Here is a 22,563-nt window from a genome sequence, read left to right as displayed (position 1 = left end):
TCCCCAGAACGCTGTGACAGCTCAGCCACCCTATAGGATCAAGTGCGTCAGTATCGTGAATGACAGCCCTGCTGTACAATCTGGTAGGGCCTGTGGAGTTTCCTTCAGGTGTCACCAGTTCAAGGTGACCACTTGGCTATTTAGCTTGCTGGCAATAGTTAGACCATTGCAAGTTGTAGCCATGCACAATGTTGGGTTATCTCTGTGTTCTTATACTCTGATCTTTGTTGATGGACCTTGGATTTGCCTTTGGACTACTCGTTTGTATCACCTCTTTTGTCTTTGGCGCACTATGACCGTAGTTACCTGACCTCGGGCTTTGCCTCTGACTATCCATTTGTCTAATCCCTTTGTCTTTGATGTACCCTCCTGGCATTTGACCTTGGACAAGCCGCAAGGCAGGGAAGTCAAGGAGTACATGAGAAGTGACTCAGCGTAACATTACAACTGGCCCTGCAACTGGAGCTATGAGGGCACAAGGTCCTGATACCATTCAGCCAGATCTTGAATCATTTGAATTAGATTGTTTCTGATTTTTTCTTTTTTTTGTGTAGTACATTTTGGGGCGTGTGACCCCCTTCAGGCCCCAGCACCTTTAGCCACCCATCATTCGGACAATAAGGTCTTAATTGTGAGCCATGCCTGGTTCCCTTTTCACTCTTCATTCACATGTGGTTGATTTGGCACACAGAGCAGCAAGACATTTAGTGTTTAGGGACCATCCATATTAAAAGGTAACCTTGGTGTGGTTGGATGGCTTTTACGTTCTTTGATCAAAAACCGTTAACTAAGTATCTTTAGGCTTTTAACTTTTCCAGCAATATTGGAGGTCATGCATTCATTAGTGTGCGGAGGAATCATGTATATACAGTTAGGTCCATATATATTTGGACAGAGACAACATTTTTCTAATTTTGGTTATAGATATTACCACAATGAATTTTAAACAAAACAATTCAGATACAGTTGAAGTTCAGACTTTTAGCTTTCATTTGTGGGTATCCACATTAAAATTGGATGAAGGGTTTAGGAGTTTCAGCTCCTTAACATGTGCCACCCTGTTTTTAAAGGGACCAAAAGTAATTGGACAATTGACTCCAAGGCTATTTCACGGACAGGTGTGGGCAATACCTTCGTTATGTCACTCAATTAAGCAGATAAAAGGCCTGGAGTTGATTTGAGGTGTGGTGCTGCATTTGGAAGGTTTTGCTGTGAAGTAAACATGCAGTCAAAGGAGCTCTCCATGCAGGTGAAACAAGCCATCCTAAAGCTGAGAAAACAGAAAAAACCCATCCAAGAAATTGCTACAATATTAGGAGTGGCAAAATCTACAGTTTGGTACATCCTGAGAAAGAAAGAAAGCACTGGTGAATTTATCAATGCAAAAAGACCTGGGCGCCCACGGAAGACAACAGTGGTGGATGATCGCAGAATAATCTCCATGGTGAAGAGAAACCCCTTCACAACAGCCAACCAAGTGAACAACACTCTCCAGGAGGTCGGGGGATCAATATCCAAATCTACCATAAAGAGAAGACTGCATGAAAGTAAATACAGAGGGTTCACTGCATGGTGCAGCCACTCATAAGCATCAAGAAGAAAAAGGCTAAAAACATCTAAAAAAAACCAGCACAGTCCTGGAAGAACATTCTATGGACAGATGAAACCAACATCAACCTCTACCAGAATGATGGAAAGAGAAAAGTATGGCAAAGGCATAGTACAGCTCATGATCCAAAGCATACCACATCATCTGTAAGACCCAGCGGAGGCAGTGTGATGGCGCGGGCATGCATAAACCCGGCGGAGGCAGTGTGATGGCGCGGGCATGCATAAACCCGGCGGAGGCAGTGTGATGGCGCGGGCATGCATGGCTGCCAGTGGCACTGGGTCACTAGTGTTTATTGATGATGTGACACAGGACAGAAGCAGCCGAATGAATTCTGAGGTCTTCAGAGCCGCCATACTGTGTGCTCAGATCCAGCCAAATGCAGCCAAACTGATTGGTCGTCGTTTCATACTACAGATGGACAATGACCCAAAACATAAAGTCACAGCAACCCAGGAGTTTATTAAAGCAAAGAAGTGGAATATTCTGGAATGGCCAAGTCAGTCACCGGATCTCAACCCAATTTAGCAGCATTTCACTTGTTAAAGACTAAACTTCAGACAGAAAGGCCACAAACAAACAGCAACTGAAAACCACCGCAGTGAAGGCCGAGCATCAAAAAGGAGGAAACACAGCGTCTGGTGATGTCCATGAGTTCAAGACTTCAGGCAGTCATTGCCAGGAAAGGGTTTTCAACCAAGTACTAAAAATGAACGTTTTATTTAAAATTATTGAATCTGTCCAATTACTTTTGGTCCCTTTAAAAACAGGGTGGCACATGTTAAGGAGCTGCAACTCCTAAACCCTTCTTCCAATTTTAATGTGGCTACCCACAAATGAAAGCTGAAAGTCTGAACTTCAACTGCATCTGAATTGTTCTGTTTAAAATTCATTGTGGTAATGTCTATAACAAAAATTAGAAAAATGTTGTCTCTGTCCAAATATATATGGACCTAACTGTATATATATATATATAATATTGTTAGTATATTGGTCACATAGTGTATTTATGCACCTATGCATTAATTAAATATTAAAGGTGTGCAAGACCTATTTTTTTGTGAACCCCTTTAGAATTGTCCCCAACCAGCTGCATACAATATAAAAAATTGCCTACTTATCTCTGGGAGTGGTGTAACTTTGTGTCCTGGGTCCCCCAGAAATCTCGTGACAAAGAATTGTCACAAGTTCTCTAATTAGGGATCAATAGATGAAATTTTTGACTGTCCCTATGTATGAGGTACGTAACCCTCCATCCCTCATCCAAGAACAAGGCATAGGTTCTTGACAATGAAATATTCTCTTTTTATCTGACCTCTCTTGGCTGCAAACACTGTGTTCCATCTGGCAGTGAGAGTGTTGGGTATGGGCGAGTGGATGATGGGCTGACAGAGGAAGCACTCTCCCTCTTTCAAAGTTTTTTTGAGCTTTGGTCACTGTTGGCAATGATATCTAAGGAGTTGAACTGTCGGGGTCGGTGTCCTCATTGGTCCGGCAGTTTCAGGAGGTGCCGGTCTACTGCAACTGATTGCACGAGTACACAGGTACTTACGCAATTAACATGATGTCCACAGCCAACATGGAGAACTGACAAGTGTTGATCATGGACATATTCAGTAAATGGAGTCAGAGGGTTAATGAAATACATTTATTTATACAAACACATATAGACTGAATGGCCATATACCAGCACCAGTCTAGTGTCACAATGGTGGTCACCTTTGGCCATCAAAACTGCAGCAATTGATCGTAGCATAAATTTCACTAGGTTTTTAAGGATTCTTAGACCTGCGGACAGGAGAGCTCCTTTGCCTTTGCTGCAAGTTAAATGGCTGCATTTGCATGGTGTCATCCCAGAGATGCTCAAATGCATTAAGACCCAGGAATTGTCAGTGACGGGAAGCAAGAAAAAACAATCACTCTCCTGTTCTTTGAAGCTGTCCATGACTACACAACCCCCCCTTTGTGGGATGCCGCCCTGTCCTGATGCCATGAAGGGAGGAACTTGATCAGTCACAGTTATTAGGTAAGGCTGATTTGTCCAAACCTCCATCCACAGGTAATAGAAGAGCACCAAGAAAAATTTCCCTCACCATTACAGAATCTCCACCAACCTGACAGGAAGGGGTCATCCATCCAAAGGAGCCATGGTGTACCAAGAAATCCTTCACCCACCATTACTGAATCTCTACTAGTCTGACAAGAAGGGTCATCCATCCAAAGGAGCCAGGGTGCACCAAGAAATCTTTCACCCACCATTACTAAATCTCCACTTGCCTGACAGGAAGGGGTCATCATTCAAAGGAGCCAGGGAGCAACAAGAAAATCTTCTCTCACCATTACGGAATCTCCACCAGCCTGACAGGAAGGGGTCATCCATCCAAAGGAACCAGGGTGCACCAAGAAATCCTTCACCCACCATTACTGAATCTCTACTTGCCTGACAGGAAGGGGTCATCCATCCAAAGGAGCCATGGTGCACCAATAAAGCCTTTTCCCACCATTACTGAATCTCCACCAGCCTGACAGGAAGGGGTCATCCATCCCCAGGAGTCAGGGTGCACCAAGAAAACCTACCACCATTACAGAATCTCCACTAACCTGACAGGAAGTGTCATTATTCAAAGGAGCCAGGGAGCAACAAGAAAATCTTCTCTCACCACTACGAAATCTCCACCAGCCTGACAGGAAGGGTCTTCCATGCACAGGTATCAGAGAAATCAGGGTGCACCAAGAAAACCTTCCCCCCTACCTCCACCAGCCTGACAAAGCAGCCAGGGTGCATCACCAATCCTTCAAAATTACTAATATTTGCACTGAGAAAGAACAAATGGATCCATAAAATGTGTGGGAATAGTTCCATTAAACTATATGGGGTCAATTAATTAACACTGGTGTTGTAAAAAAAAAAAAAAATAGTGGTTTGTCGAAAGTACTTTATGTCAGAAAACTGGTGCAAACTCTTTGATGAATTGAACCCTTTGGCCACATGCACACATTGAGTATTTGGTGAGTTTTTTACCCCATTATTTGTAAGCCAAAACCAGGAGTGAGGAAAAGTCTACTAGAAACATTTGCACCCCTTCTGTATTTTTCACCCACTCCTGATTTTGGCTTACAAATACTGGGGTAAAAAAAACCTCACCAAATACTGAATGTGTGCATGTGGCCTTTGAGTCAGTGTGGTTTCAGGTCTTAAAACTGAACAGATGGACAAGAAATAATGGGGTGGATTTAGCAAAAGGGTAAAAAAAATAATAATAATAAAAATAGCTTTATTGACCAGAGCAACCAATCATAGCTTTCACTGTACTAGAGCCACCAATCGCAGCGCAGCTTTCATTTTACCAAACCAATCACAGTGGTTTTTCATTATGCCAGAACTTGTAGATTGTGAGCCCTCGCGGGCAGGGTCCTCTCTCCTCCTGTATTCTCACCCATCCCTTGTAGATTGTGAGCCCTCGCGGGCAGGGTCCTCTCGCTCCTGTATCCTCACCCATCCCTTGTAGATTGTGAGCCCTCGCGGGCAGGGTCCTCTCTCCTCCTGTATCCTCACCCATCCCTTGTAGATTGTGAGCCCTCGCGGGCAGGGTCCTCTCTCCTCCTGTATCCTCACCCATCCCTTGTAGATTGTGAGCTCTCGCCGGCAGGGTCCTCTCTCCTCCTGTATCCTCACCCATCCCTTGTAGATTGTGAGCTCTCGCCGGCAGGGTCCTCTCTCCTCCTGTATCCTCACCCATCCCTTGTAGATTGTGAGCCCTCGCGGGCAGGGTCCTCTCCCCTCCTGTATCCTCACCCATCCCTTGTAGAATGTGAGCCCTCGCGGGCAGGGACCTTTCTCCTCCTGTATTCTCATCCATCCCTTGTAGATTGTGAGCCCTCGCGGTCAGGGTCCTCTCTCCTCCTGTATCCTCACCCATCCCTTGTAGATTGTGAGCCCTCGCGGTCAGGGTCCTCTCTCCTCCTGTATCCTCACCCATCCCTTGTAGATTGTGAGCTCTCGCCAGCAGGGTCCTCTCTCCTCCTGTATTCTCACCCATCCCTTGTAGATTGTGAGCCCTCGCGGGCAGGGTCCTCTCTCCTCCTGTATCCTCACCCATCCCTTGTAGATTGTGAGCCCTCGCGGTCAGGGTCCTCTCTCCTCCTGTATCCTCACCCATCCCTTGTAGATTGTGAGCCCTCGCGGTCAGGGTCCTCTCTCCTCCTGTATCCTCACCCATCCCTTGTAGATTGTGAGCTCTCGCCAGCAGGGTCCTCTCTCCTCCTGTATCCTCACCCATCCCTTGTAGATTGTGAGCCCTCGCGGGCAGGGTCCTCTCTCCTCCTGTATCCTCACCCATCCCTTGTAGATTGTGAGCCCTCGCGGGCAGGGTCCTCTCCCCTCCTGTATCCTCACCCATCCCTTTTTAGAATGTGAGCCCTCGCGGGCAGGGACCTCTCTCCTCCTGTATCCTCACCCATCCCTTGTAGATTGTGAGCCCTCGCGGGCAGGGACCTCTCTCCTCCTGTATCCTCACCCATCCCTTGTAGATTGTGAGCCCTCGCGGGCAGGGACCTCTCTCCTCCTGTATCCTCACCCATCCCTTGTAGATTGTGAGCCCTCGCGGGCAGGGTCCTCTCCCCTCCTGTATCCTCACCCATCCCTTGTAGAATGTGAGCCCTCGCGGGCAGGGTCGTCTCCCCTCCTGTATCCTCACCCATCCCTTGTAGATTGTGAGCCCTCGCGGGCAGGGTCCTCTCTCCTCCTGTATCCTCACCCATCCCTTGTAGATCGTGAGCCTTCGCGGGCAGGGTCGTCTCCCCTCCTGTATCCTCACCCATCCCTTGTAGATTGTGAGCCCTCGCGGGCAGGGTCCTCTTTCCTCCTGTATCCTCACCCATCCCTTGTTGATTGTGAGCCCTTGCGGGCAGGGTCCTCTCTCCTCCTGTATTCTCATCCATCCCTTGTAGATTGTGAGCCCTCGCGGGCAGGGTCCTCTCTCCTGTACCAGTCGTGGCTTGTATTGTTTAAGATTATTGTACTTGTTTTTACTATGTATACCCCTCGTCACATGTAAAGCGCCATGGAATAAATGGCGCTATAATAATAAACTGTTTAAAAAACTGAGCACCGATTGCTCACTGTGGTCCACAATGACAGCCTTACCTTCTGCCCCCTGACAGCTGCGGCCGCCGTCTCCTCACAGATCACTTTGTACATTTACTCACATCGGACCCCCATACCTTTCTCTACCATACTCTCTGGGGTCACAGGTCCAGCTCCAATCATGAAGGGGCCGCTGCTTCTAATGTGGCCGTGCACATAGACGAGTCTCATACCCACCTGTGCAGAGAAGATGGAGGTTTTCACTCCAGAGAAGCAGCTGGGTGACTGGACAGAAGTGGGACGACTGACCCCGTCCTCTCCGGGCTGTGAGCGGACAGAGGAGACGCACAAATACCGGAGCTGCGGTCACTGCGTCTTCTCCGATCTCCGGGGGACGTTTCCTGGTTTTGTGATGAGATTTGTCGCCTCCATTCTCCTCAGTCCTGGAGCAGCATTTTCTGTCCCCTGTAAACTACAACTCCCAGCATCCTTTGTGCCCCTTCTCCTCCCAGTGTGTGATAATGCTGCGCTCTCCCCTCACCTCCCTCTGTGCTACTACATGGGAGGAGCGGGGTTTAGGCTGCAGACTTTCTGTCCCTGCAGTGAGCGCGGCCATCTTGTTGGTGGAGGCTCCTAGTTCCCAGGACTCGCAGTATTACACATGTGCAAATTGCCTCTTCTGAGAAAAAGAGGACTTAAACTCTATAGCGCCACCTTTTGGATGTAGCGATCCTACAAGTCACAATCAACTCTTTAACGAGTCGTGCAATATGACTTAGGATAAAAGCCAAATCAGTATCTCAATTCGCAGACACAATGTTTCGGGCTGTTGGCCCTCGTCAGTGCGAAGCATGAGAACTAATTTGGCTAGGTGAGAGGCTCTGGACTGGGGTCTAAGGGGTAACGTTTCTCCTTATGGAGAGTGACATACCAGCTCTGGCCTGTCAAGGTAAAGAGGCTTATTCGCCGTGCAATGCTCCTCTGGGAAATATAATATGCAAATTGGCTCTTCTGAGAAAAAGAGCAGCAGCAGGCGGCGGCTCCTCCTGAGCTCAGGGGCAGAGTAGATGAGGTATTAGTAGCAGAAGCCATCGTACTGACAGTATACCTCTATCCCAGCGCTATAAATACACATCGGTTACACAGCACTGGCGGCACCCAGCTTTCCGGAGACCCTGAGCAGCATTTGTGCCTATTTATTTTGGCATCATTCCACTCACTTTCATGTATTGCTGGATAATTGGGCAGATTTTTCTTTCAGAAGCTTGTAGATTGGAGAAGACGCAGTGACCGCAGCTCTGGGATATTTGTGTTTCCTCCTCGCCCTCCTGTCCGCTCACAGTCCGGAGAGGATGGTGGATCAGTTCTGCTTCTGCTCCTACGGAAGAAGGCACAGCCCACATTATCGAAGGTTCCGGAGGTTGGAACTTCCCTGTGTGGAGAAGAGAACGGAGAAGCCCAGAAAGCAGCAGAATATCCAATTAGCAAGATTTCTGGGATCCGTATAGGAGTAAGAGCTCAGGCAGAAATCGGTGCAAATCCGTCCAAGATTGGACCGCAATGCAAAGACTGGCCATGGCTCTCCTGACCCGAGCCAGACAGTGTAACAAAAGACCATGAGCCCTCTGGTTAATTAGTAATGAGGATAGACGGCCATCTGCTGGCTAGCCGAAATCAAGCAGAAGTAAAGTGTGCTAGACAGGTGCGGACTGGGGCTGAAATTCAGTCCTGGCATTTGGAATCACACAGGCCCATGCGGTTCCCATCCCCAAGCACCAGATGGGACATATTACTAATATTACCCTGGATGGAGGAAAGGAAGATTTACTACAAGACCAATATTTCTAATGTTCCCTATTGCCTGCTGGGTAAGTGACGGAGTCAGCAACTTTGTGCTTTGTCACACCTCTTTACAGTATGGGTGTCTTGAGAACACTGATTCTGTTAACAACATAACAGACAATGCAGCCCACGACCAGACAGGCCCTTCTGGCATTTGCCAGAATTGCCCTATGGCCAGTCTGGCCCTGGTGCTAGAAGATCTGCAGGGGGAAGGACTTTGCGTGCTGGACCAGATCAGTTGTCCCTCTGTAAGGACTTCCTGGATATAAAAGCCCTGCGCGCCAAACCACGAGGGCATTTGGTGCCAGGGAAGAGAGTGGCACAGACCCCCATTATACATCCCCCATATCCCAGCACAGACCCCCATTATACATCCCCCATATCCCCGCACAGACCCCCCATTATACATCCCCCATATCCCCTCACAGACCCCCATTATACATCCCCCATATCCCCTCACAGACCCCCCATTATACATCCCCCATATCCCCTCACAGACCCCCCATTATACATCCCCCATATCCCAGCACAGACCCCCATTATACATCCCCCATATCCCAGCACAGACCCCCATTATACATCCCCCATATCCCCTCACAGACCCCCATTATACATTCCCCATATCCCAGCACAGACCCCCATTATACATCCCCCATATCCCAGCACAGACCCCCATTATACATCCCCCATATCCCCTCACAGACCCCCATTATACATTCCCCATATCCCAGCACAGACCCCCATTATACATCCCCCATATCCCAGCACAGACCCCCATTATACATCCCCCATATCCCAGCACAGACCCCCATTATACATCCCCCATATCCCCTCACAGACCCCCATTATACATCCCCCATATCCCCTCACAGACCCCCCATTATACATCCCCCATATCCCCTCAGACCCCCATTATACATCCCCCATATCCCAGCACAGACGCCCATTATACATCCCCCATATCCCCTCACAGACCCCCCATTATACATCCCCCATATCCCCTCACAGACCCCCCATTATACATCCCCCATATCCCCTCACAGACCCCCCATTATACATCCCCCATATCCCCTCACAGACCCCCCATTATACATCCCCCATATCCCCTCACAGACCCCCCATTATACATCCCCCATATCCCCTCAGACCCCCATTATACATCCCCCATATCCCCTCAGACCCCCATTATACATCCCCCATATCCCAGCACAGACGCCCATTATACATCCCCCATATCCGCTCACAGACCCCCCATTATACATCCCCCATACCCCCTCAGACCCCCATTATACATCCCCCATATCCCAGCACAGACCCCATTATACATCCCCCATATCCCAGCACAGACCCCATTATACATCCCCCATATCCCAGCACAGACCCCATTATACATCCCCCATATCCCAGCACAGACCCCCCATTATACATCCCCCATATCCCCTCACAGACCCCCATTATACATCCCCCATATCCCCACACAGACCCCCATTATACATCCCCCATATCCCAGCACAGACCCCATTATACATCCCCCATATCCCAGCACAGACCCCCATTATACATCCCCCATATCTGTTATGGCCGGCAATCAGGCAACACAGCGTGCAGTAATCAGCGCACATACAGAGATCTGGCAATAACCAAAAACAATAGGACGAGCTCTGAGACGTGGAATCTCTGTAGACCGCAGTACCTGATCTATCCTCACACAACTATAAGCAGCAGTGGATTGCGCCTATCACTACCTATGCAACTCGGCACTGCCTGAGGAGCTGACTAGCCTGAAGATAGAAATACAAGCCTGACTTACCTCAGAGAAATACCCCAAAGGAATAGGCAGCCCCCCACATATAATGACTGTTAGCAAGATGAAAAGACAAACGTAGGAATGAAATAGATTCAGCAAAGTGAGGCCCGATATTCTAGACAGAGCGAGGATAGCAAAGAGAACTATGCAGTCTACAAAAAACCCTAAAACGAAAACCACGCAAAGGGGCAAAAAGACCCACCGTGCCGAACTAACAGCACGGCGGTGCACCCCTTTGCTTCTCAGAGCTTCCAGCAAAAGTTAATAGCAAGCTGGACAGAAAAAACAGAAAACAAACTAGAAGCACTTATCTAGCAGAGCAGCAGGCCCAAGGAAAGATGCAGTAGCTCAGATCCAACACTGGAACATTGACAAGGAGCAAGGAAGACAGACTCAGGTGGAGCTAAATAGCAAGGCAGCCAACGAGCTCACCAAAACACCTGAGGGAGGAAGCCCAGAGACTGCAATACCACTTGTGACCACAGAAGTGAACTCAGCCACAGAATTCACAACAGTACCCCCCCCTTGAGGAGGGGTCACCGAACCCTCACCAGAACCCCCAGGCCGACCAGGATGAGCCACATGAAAGGCACGAACAAGATCTGGGGCATGGACATCAGAGGCAAAAACCCAGGAATTATCTTCCTGAGCATAACCCTTCCATTTGACCAGATACTGGAGTTTCCGTCTAGAGACACGAGAATCCAAAATCTTCTCCACAATATACTCCAATTCCCCCTCCACCAAAACAGGGGCAGGAGGCTCCACAGATGGAACCATAGGTGCCACGTATCTCCTCAACAACGACCTATGGAATACATTATGTATGGAAAAGGAGTCTGGGAGGGTCAGACGAAAAGACACCGGATTGAGAATCTCAGAAATCCTATACGGACCAATAAAACGAGGTTTAAATTTAGGAGAGGAAACCTTCATAGGAATATGACGAGAAGATAACCAAACCAGATCCCCAACACGAAGTCGGGGTCCCACACGGCGTCTGCGATTAGCGAAAAGCTGAGCCTTCTCCTGGGACAAGGTCAAATTGTCCACTACCTGAGTCCAGATCTGCTGCAACCTGTCCACCACAGAATCCACACCAGGACAGTCCGAAGACTCAACCTGTCCTGAAGAGAAACGAGGATGGAACCCAGAATTGCAGAAAAATGGAGAGACCAAGGTAGCCGAGCTGACCCGATTATTAAGGGCGAACTCAGCCAACGGCAAAAATGACACCCAATCATCCTGGTCAGCGGAAACAAAACATCTCAGATATGTTTCCAAGGTCTGATTGGTTCGTTCGGTCTGGCCATTAGTCTGAGGATGGAAGGCCGAGGAGAAAGATAGGTCAATGCCCATCCTACCACAAAAGGCTCGCCAGAACCTCGAGACAAACTGGGAACCTCTGTCAGAAACAATATTCTCAGGAATGCCATGTAAACGAACCACATGCTGGAAGAACAAAGGCACCAAATCAGAGGAGGAAGGCAATTTAACCAAGGGCACCAGATGGACCATTTTAGAAAAGCGATCACAGACCACCCAAATGACCGACATTTTTTGAGAAACGGGAAGGTCAGAAATGAAATCCATCGAAATATGTGTCCAAGGCCTCTTCGGGACCGGCAAGGGCAAAAGCAACCCACTGGCACGTGAACAGCAGGGCTTAGCCCTAGCACAAATTCCACAGGACTGCACAAAAGCACGCACATCCCGTGACAGAGATGGCCACCAGAAGGATCTAGCAACCAACTCCCTGGTACCAAAGATTCCTGGATGACCGGCCAGCACCGAACAATGAACCTCAGAGATAACTTTACTAGTCCACCTATCAGGGACGAACAGTTTCTCGGCCGGACAACGATCAGGTTTATTAGCCTGAAATTTCTGCAACACTCTCCGCAAATCAGGGGAGATGGCAGACACAATGACTCCTTCCTTGAGGATACTCGCCGGCTCAGATAACCCCGGAGAGTCGGGCACCAAACTCCTAGACAGAGCATCCGCCTTCACATTTTTAGAGCCCGGAAGGTATGAAATCACAAAATCAAAACGAGCAAAAAATAACGACCAACGGGCCTGTCTAGGATTCAAGCGCTTGGCAGACTCAAGATAAGTAAGGTTCTTATGATCAGTCAAAACCACCACGCGATGCTTAGCACCCTCAAGCCAATGACGCCACTCCTCGAATGCCCACTTCATGGCCAGCAACTCTCGGTTGCCCACATCATAATTACGCTCAGCAGCAGAAAATTTCCTGGAAAAGAAAGCACATGGTTTGAACACTGAGCAACCAGAACCTCTCTGTGACAAAACCGCCCCTGCACCAATCTCAGAAGCATCAACCTCGACCTGGAACGGAAGAGAAACATCAGGTTGACACAACACAGGGGCAGAACAAAAATGATGCTTAAACTCCTGAAAAGCTTCCACAGCAGCAGAAGACCAATTAACCAAATCAGCACCCTTCTTGGTCAAATCGGTCAATGGTCTGGCAATGCTAGAAAAATTACAGATGAAGCGACGATAAAAATTAGCAAAGCCCAGGAATTTCTGCAGACTTTTTAGAGATGTCGGCTGAGTCCAATCCTGGATGGCCTGAACCTTAACCGGATCCATCTCGATAGTAGAAGGGGAAAAGATGAACCCCAAAAATGAAACTTTCTGCACACCGAAGAGACACTTTGATCCCTTCACGAACAAGGAATTAGCACGCAGTACCTGGAAAACCATTCTGACTTGCTTCACATGAGACTCCCAATCATCTGAGAAGATCAAAATGTCATCCAAGTATACAATCAGGAATATATCCAGATACTCACGGAAGATGTCATGCATAAAAGACTGAAAAACAGATGGAGCATTGGCAAGTCCGAACGGCATCACCAGATACTCAAAATGACCCTCGGGCGTATTAAATGCCGTTTTCCATTCATCTCCCTGCCTGATTCTCACCAGATTATACGCACCACGAAGATCAATCTTAGTAAACCAACTAGCCCCCTTAATCCGAGCAAACAAGTCAGAAATCAATGGCAAGGGATACTGAAACTTAACAGTGATCTTATTAAGAAGGCGGTAATCAATACACGGTCTTAGCGAACCATCCTTCTTGGCTACAAAAAAGAACCCTGCTCCCAGTGGTGACGACGATGGGCGAATATGTCCCTTCTCCAGGGACTCCTTCACATAACTGCGCATAGCGGTGTGTTCAGGTACGGACAAATTAAATAAACGACCCTTAGGGAATTTACTACCAGGAATCAAATCGATAGCACAATCACAATTCCTATGCGGAGGTAGGGCATCAGACTTGGACTCTTCAAATACATCCTGAAAGTCCGACAAGAACTCTGGGATGTCAGAAGGAATGGATGACGAAATAGACAAAAATGGAACATCACCATGTACTCCCTGACAACCCCAGCTGGTTACCGACATAGAGTTCCAATCCAATACTGGATTATGGGTTTGTAGCCATGGCAACCCCAACACGACCACATCATGCAAATTATGCAGTACCAGAAAGCGAATAACTTCCTGATGTGCAGGAGCCATGCACATGGTCAGCTGGGCCCAGTACTGAGGCTTATTCTTGGCCAAAGGTGTAGCATCAATTCCTCTCAACGGAATAGGACACCGCAAAGGCTCCAAGAAAAATCCACAACGTTTAGCATAATCCAAATCCATCAGATTCAGGGCAGCGCCTGAATCCACAAACGCCATGACAGAATACGATGACAAAGAGCACATTAAGGTAATGGACAAAAGGAATTTGGACTGTACAGTACCAATAACGGCAGAGATATCGAACCGCCTAGTGCGTTTAGGACAATTAGAAATAGCATGAGTAGAATCACCACAATAGAAACACAGTCTGTTCAGACGTCTGTGTTCTTGCCGTTCTACTTTAGTCATAGTCCTGTCGCACTGCATAGGCTCAGGTTTATGCTCAGATAATACCGCCAAATGGTGCACAGATTTACGCTCGCGCAAGCGTCGACCGATCTGAATGGCCAAGGACATAGACTCATTCAAACCAGCAGGCATAGGAAATCCCACCATTACATCCTTAAGAGCTTCAGAGAGACCCTTTCTGAACAAAGCCGCTAGTGCAGATTCATTCCACAGAGTGAGTACTGACCACTTCCTAAATTTCTGACAATATACTTCTACATCATCCTGACCCTGGCATAAAGCCAGCAGATTTTTCTCAGCCTGATCCACTGAATTAGGCTCATCGTAAAGCAATCCCAGCGCCTGGAAAAATGCATCAACATTACTCAATGCAGAATCTCCTGGTGCAAGAGAAAACGCCCAGTCCTGTGGGTCGCCGCGCAAAAAAGAAATAATAATCAAAACCTGTTGAATAGGATTACCAGAAGAATGAGGTTTCAAGGCCAAAAATAGCTTACAATTATTTCTGAAGCTCAGGAACTTAGTTCTGTCACCAAAAAACAAATTTCTGATCAATAGTATCTTGAATCTTTTGTACATTTACAACGAGATTATCCATTGAGGAGCACAGAGCCTGAATATCCATGTCCACAGCTGTGTCCTGAAGCACTCTAATGTCTAGGGGAAAAAAAAGACTGAAGACAGAGCTAAGAAAAAAAAATGATGTCAGGATTTCTTTTTTCCCCTCTATTGGGAATCATTGGTGTGGCTCCTTGTACTGTTATGGCTGGCAATCAGGCAACACAGCGTGCAGTAATCAGCGCACATACAGAGATCTGGCAAAAACCAAAAACAATAGGACGAGCTCTGAGACGTGGAATCTCTGTAGACTGCAGTACCTGATCTATCCTCACACAACTATAAGCAGCAGTGGATTGCGCCTATCACTACCTATGCAACTCGGCACTGCCTGAGGAGCTGACTAGCCTGAAGATAGAAATACAAGCCTGACTTACCTCAGAGAAATACCCCAAAGGAATAGGCAGCCCCCCACATATAATGACTGTTAGCAAGATGAAAAGACAAACGTAGGAATGAAATAGATTCAGCAAAGTGAGGCCCGATATTCTAGACAGAGCGAGGATAGCAAAGAGAACTATGCAGTCTACAAAAAACCCTAAAACGAAAACCACGCAAAGGGGCAAAAAGACCCACCGTGCCGAACTAACAGCACGGCGGTGCACCCCTTTGCTTCTCAGAGCTTCCAGCAAAAGTTAATAGCAAGCTGGACAGAAAAAACAGAAAACAAACTAGAAGCACTTATCTAGCAGAGCAGCAGGCCCAAGGAAAGATGCAGTAGCTCAGATCCAACACTGGAACATTGACAAGGAGCAAGGAAGACAGACTCAGGTGGAGCTAAATAGCAAGGCAGCCAACGAGCTCACCAAAACACCTGAGGGAGGAAGCCCAGAGACTGCAATACCACTTGTGACCACAGAAGTGAACTCAGCCACAGAATTCACAACACATATCCCCACACAGACCCCCATTATATATCCACCATATCCCAGCACAGACCCCCATTATATATCCACCATATCCCAGCACAGACCCCCATTATACATCCCACATATCCCCTCACAGACCCCCCATTATATATCTCCTCAGTGCCCTCACAGACCCCCCATTATACATCCCCCATATCCCAGCACAGACCCCCATTATACATCCCACATATCCCCTCACAGACCCCGCATTATATATCTCCTCAGTGCCCTCACAGACCCCCCATTATACATCCCCCATATCCCAGCACAGACCCCCATTATACATCCCCCATATCCCCTCACAGACCCCCATTATACATCCCCCATATCCCCTCACAGACCCCCATTATACATCCCCCATATCCCCACACAGACCCCATTATACATCGCCCATATCCCAGCACAGACCCCCATTATACATCCCCCATATCCCAGCACAGACCCCATTATATATCTCCTCAGTGTCCTCACAGACCCCCATTATACATCCCCCATATCCCAGCACAGACCCCCATTATACATCCCCAATATCCCCTCACAGACCCCCATTATACATCCCCTATATCCCAGCACAGACCCCCATTATACATCCCACATATCCCCTCACAGACCCCCCCATTATACATCCCCCATATCCCAGCACAGACCCCCATTATACATCCCCCATATCCCCTCAGAGACCCCCCATTATACATCCCCCATATCCCCTCACAGACCCCCATTATACATCCCCCATATCCCCACACAGACCCCCATTATACATCCCCCATATCCCCACACAGACCCCCATTATACATCCCCCATATCCCCTCAGACCCCCATTATACATCCCCCATATCCCAGCACAGACGCCCATTATACATCCCCCATATCCCCTCACAGACCCCATTATATATCCACCATATCCCCTCACAGACCCCCCATTATACATCCCCCATATCCCCTCACAGACCCCCATTATACATCCCCCATATCCCCTCACAGACCCCCCATTATACATCCCCCATATCCCAGCACAGACCCCCATTATACATCCCCCATATCCCAGCACAGACCCCCATTATACATCCCCCATATCCCAGCACAGACCCCCATTATACATCCCCCATATCCCAGCACAGACCCCCATTATACATCCCCCATATCCCCTCACAGACCCCCCATTATACATCCCCCATATCCCCTCACAGACCCCATTATACATCCCCCATATCCCCTCACAGACCCCCATTATACATCCCCCATATCCCCTCACAGACCCCCATTATACATCCCCCATATCCCCTCACAGACCCCCATTATACATCCCCCATATGCCCTCACAGACCCCCCATTATACATCCCCCATATGCCCTCACAGACCCCCCATTATACATCTCCCATATCCCCCCCATTATACATCCCCCATATCCCCTCAGACCCCCATTATACATCCCCCATATCCCAGCACAGACGCCCATTATACATCCCCCATATCCCCTCACAGACCCCCCATTATACATCCCCCATATCCCCTCACAGACCCCCCATTATACATCCCCCATATCCCCTCACAGACCCCCATTATACATCCCCCATATCCCCTCACAGACCCCCCATTATACATCCCTCATATCCCCTCACAGACCCCCCATTATACATCCCGCATATCCCCTCACAGACCCCCCATTATACATCCCCCATATCCCCTCACAGACCCCCCATTATACATCCCCCATATCCCCTCACAGACCCCCATTATACATCCCCCATATCCCCTCACAGACCCCCATTATACATCCCCCATATCCCCTCACAGACCCCCCATTATACATCCCCCATATCCCAGCACAGACCCCCATTATACATCTCCCATATCCCCTCACAGACCCCATTATACATCCCCCATATCCCCTCACAGACCCCCATTATACATCCCCCATATCCCCTCACAGACCCCCATTATACATCCCCCATATCCCCTCACAGACCCCCCATTATACATCCCCCATATCCCCTCACAGACCCCCATTATACATCCCCCATATCCCCTCACAGACCCCCATTATACATCCCCCATATCCCCTCACAGACCCCCCATTATACATCCCCCATATCCCCTCACAGACCCCCATTATACATCCCCCATATCCCCTCACAGACCCCCATTATACATCCCCCATATCCCCTCACAGACCCCCATTATACATCCCCCATATCCCCTCACAGACCCCCATTATACATCCCCCATATCCCCTCACAGACCCCCAATATACATCCCCCATATCCCAGCACAGACCCCCATTATACATCCCCCATATCCCCTCACAGACCCCCATTATACATCCCCGATATCCCCTCACAGACCCCCATTATACATCCCCCATATCCCCTCACAGACCCCCATTATACATCCCCCATATCCCCTCACAGACCCCCATTATACATCCCCCATATCCCCTCACAGACCCCCATTATACATCCCCCATATCCCCTCACAGACCCCCATTATACATCCCCCATATCCCCTCACAGACCCCCATTATACATCCCCCATATCCCCTCACAGACCCCCATTATACATCCCCCATATCCCCTCACAGACCCCCCATTATACATCCCCCATATCCCCTCACAGACCCCCATTATACATCCCCCATATCCCCTCACAGACCCCCATTATACATCCCCCATATCCCCTCACAGACCCCCATTATACATCCCCCATATCCCCTCACAGACCCCCATTATACATCCCCCATATCCGCTCACAGACCCCCATTATACATCCCCCATATCCCAGCACAGACCCCCCATTATACATCCCCCATATCCGCTCACAGACCCCCATTATACATCCCCCATATCCCAGCACAGACCCCCATTATACATCCCCCATATCCCCTCACAGACCCCCATTATACATCCCCCATATCCCCTCACAGACCCCCATTATACATCCCCCATATCCCCTCACAGACCCCCATTATACATCCCCCATATCCCCTCACAGACCCCCATTATACATCCCCCATATCCCCTCACAGACCCCCCATTATACATCCCCCATATCCCCTCAGACCCCATTATACATCCCCCATATCCCCTCACAGACCCCCATTATACATCCCCCATATCCCCTCACAGACCCCCATTATACATCCCCCATATCCCAGCACAGACCCCCATTATACATCCCCCATATCCCCTCACAGACCCCATTATACATCCCCCATATCCCCTCACAGACCCCATTATACATCCCCCATATCCCCTCACAGACCCCCATTATACATCCCCCATATCCCCACACAGACCCCCATTATACATCCCCCATATCCCCTCACAGACCCCATTATACATCCCCCATATCCCCTCACAGACCCCCATTATACATCCCCCATATCCCCTCACAGACCCCCATTATACATCCCCCATATCCCCTCACAGACCCCATTATACATCCCCCATATCCCCACACAGACCCCCATTATACATCCCCCATATCCCCTCACAGACCCCCATTATACATCCCCCATATCCCCTCACAGACCCCCCATTATACATCCCCCATATCCCAGCACAGACCCCCATTATACATCCCCCATATCCCCTCACAGACCCCATTATACATCCCCCATATCCCCTCACAGACCCCATTATACATCCCCCATATCCCCTCACAGACCCCCATTATACATCCCCCATATCCCCTCACAGACCCCCCATTATACATCCCCCATATCCCAGCACAGACCCCCATTATACATCCCCCATATCCCCACACAGACCCCCATTATACATCCCCCATATCCCCACACAGACCCCCATTATACATCCCCCATATCCCCTCACAGACCCCCATTATACATCCCCCATATCCCCTCACAGACCCCCCATTATACATCCCCCATATCCCAGCACAGACCCCCATTATACATCCCCCATATCCCCTCACAGACCCCAATATACATCCCCCATATCCCCTCACAGACCCCCATTATACATCCCCCATATCCCCTCACAGACCCCCATTATACATCCCCCATATCCCCACACAGACCCCCATTATACATCCCCCATATCCCCTCACAGACCCCATTATACATCCCCCATATCCCCTCACAGACCCCCATTATACATCCCCCATATCCCCACACAGACCCCCATTATACATCCCCCATATCCCCTCACAGACCCCATTATACATCCCCCATATCCCCTCACAGACCCCCATTATACATCCCCCATATCCCCTCACAGACCCCATTATACATCCCCCATATCCCCTCACAGACCCCCCATTATACATCCCCCATATCCCAGCACAGACCCCCATTATACATCCCCCATATCCCCACACAGACCCCCATTATACATCCCCCATATCCCCTCACAGACCCCATTATACATCCCCCATATCCCCTCACAGACCCCATTATACATCCCCCATATCCCAGCACATACCCCATTATACATCCCCCATATCCCCTCACAGACCCCCATTATACATCCCCCATATCCCCTCACAGACCCCATTATACATCCCCCATATCCCCTCACAGACCCCCCATTATACATCCCCCATATCCCAGCACAGACCCCATTATACATCCCCCATATCCCCTCACAGACCCCCATTATACATCCCCCATATCCCCTCACAGACCCCATTATACATCCCCCATATCCCAGCACAGACCCCATTATACATCCCCCATATCCCCTCACAGACCCCCATTATACATCCCCCATATCCCCTCACAGACCCCCATAATACATCCCCCATATCCCCTCACAGACCCCCCATTATACATCCCCCATATCCCAGCACAGACCCCATTATACATCCCCCATATCCCCTCACAGACCCCCATTATACATCCCCCATATCCCCTCACAGACCCCATTATACATCCCCCATATCCCAGCACAGACCCCCATTATACATCCCCCATATCCCCTCAGAGACCCCCCATTATACATCCCCCATATCCCCTCACAGACCCCCATTATACATCCCCCATATCCCCACACAGACCCCCATTATACATCCCCCATATCCCCACACAGACCCCCATTATACATCCCCCATATCCCCTCAGACCCCCATTATACATCCCCCATATCCCAGCACAGACGCCCATTATACATCCCCCATATCCCCTCACAGACCCCATTATATATCCACCATATCCCCTCACAGACCCCCCATTATACATCCCCCATATCCCCTCACAGACCCCCATTATACATCCCCCATATCCCCTCACAGACCCCCCATTATACATCCCCCATATCCCAGCACAGACCCCCATTATACATCCCCCATATCCCAGCACAGACCCCCATTATACATCCCCCATATCCCAGCACAGACCCCCATTATACATCCCCCATATCCCAGCACAGACCCCCATTATACATCCCCCATATCCCCTCACAGACCCCCCATTATACATCCCCCATATCCCCTCACAGACCCCATTATACATCCCCCATATCCCCTCACAGACCCCCATTATACATCCCCCATATCCCCTCACAGACCCCCATTATACATCCCCCATATCCCCTCACAGACCCCCATTATACATCCCCCATATGCCCTCACAGACCCCCCATTATACATCCCCCATATGCCCTCACAGACCCCCCATTATACATCTCCCATATCCCCCCCATTATACATCCCCCATATCCCCTCAGACCCCCATTATACATCCCCCATATCCCAGCACAGACGCCCATTATACATCCCCCATATCCCCTCACAGACCCCCCATTATACATCCCCCATATCCCCTCACAGACCCCCCATTATACATCCCCCATATCCCCTCACAGACCCCCATTATACATCCCCCATATCCCCTCACAGACCCCCCATTATACATCCCTCATATCCCCTCACAGACCCCCCATTATACATCCCGCATATCCCCTCACAGACCCCCCATTATACATCCCCCATATCCCCTCACAGACCCCCCATTATACATCCCCCATATCCCCTCACAGACCCCCATTATACATCCCCCATATCCCCTCACAGACCCCCATTATACATCCCCCATATCCCCTCACAGACCCCCCATTATACATCCCCCATATCCCAGCACAGACCCCCATTATACATCTCCCATATCCCCTCACAGACCCCATTATACATCCCCCATATCCCCTCACAGACCCCCATTATACATCCCCCATATCCCCTCACAGACCCCCATTATACATCCCCCATATCCCCTCACAGACCCCCCATTATACATCCCCCATATCCCCTCACAGACCCCCATTATACATCCCCCATATCCCCTCACAGACCCCCATTATACATCCCCCATATCCCCTCACAGACCCCCCATTATACATCCCCCATATCCCCTCACAGACCCCCATTATACATCCCCCATATCCCCTCACAGACCCCCATTATACATCCCCCATATCCCCTCACAGACCCCCATTATACATCCCCCATATCCCCTCACAGACCCCCAATATACATCCCCCATATCCCAGCACAGACCCCCATTATACATCCCCCATATCCCCTCACAGACCCCCATTATACATCCCCGATATCCCCTCACAGACCCCCATTATACATCCCCCATATCCCCTCACAAACCCCCATTATACATCCCCCATATCCCCTCACAGACCCCCATTATACATCCCCCATATCCCCTCACAGACCCCCATTATACATCCCCCATATCCCCTCACAGACCCCCATTATACATCCCCCATATCCCCTCACAGACCCCCATTATACATCCCCCATATC

The 22,563-nt window shown here is 49.2% G+C and overlaps 1 protein-coding gene across 2 annotated transcripts in view; it reads right to left on the bottom strand.

Moving 5' to 3' along the window:
• LOC138671393 (zinc finger protein 1 homolog) overlaps nucleotides 1-22,563 on the bottom strand; it is a 29,980-nt gene that overhangs the window by 5,056 nt on the left and 2,361 nt on the right. Inside the window, exon 1 of one of the 2 annotated variants that reach the window (XM_069759532.1) lies at nucleotides 6,933-7,243. The exons of the other annotated variant lie outside the window; for it this stretch is intronic. The gene's annotated coding sequence lies outside the window, so the exon portion shown is untranslated. Of the gene's footprint in view, nucleotides 1-6,932; nucleotides 7,244-22,563 lie in introns of those variants that run through there. 2 annotated transcript variants of the gene reach the window in all.

The sequence above is a fragment of the Ranitomeya imitator genome, chromosome 3 (genome assembly GCF_032444005.1).
Source record: "Ranitomeya imitator isolate aRanImi1 chromosome 3, aRanImi1.pri, whole genome shotgun sequence".
NCBI classification, from domain to species: Eukaryota; Metazoa; Chordata; class Amphibia; order Anura; family Dendrobatidae; genus Ranitomeya; species Ranitomeya imitator.
This window is presented reverse-complemented; position numbering and strand designations above follow the sequence as displayed.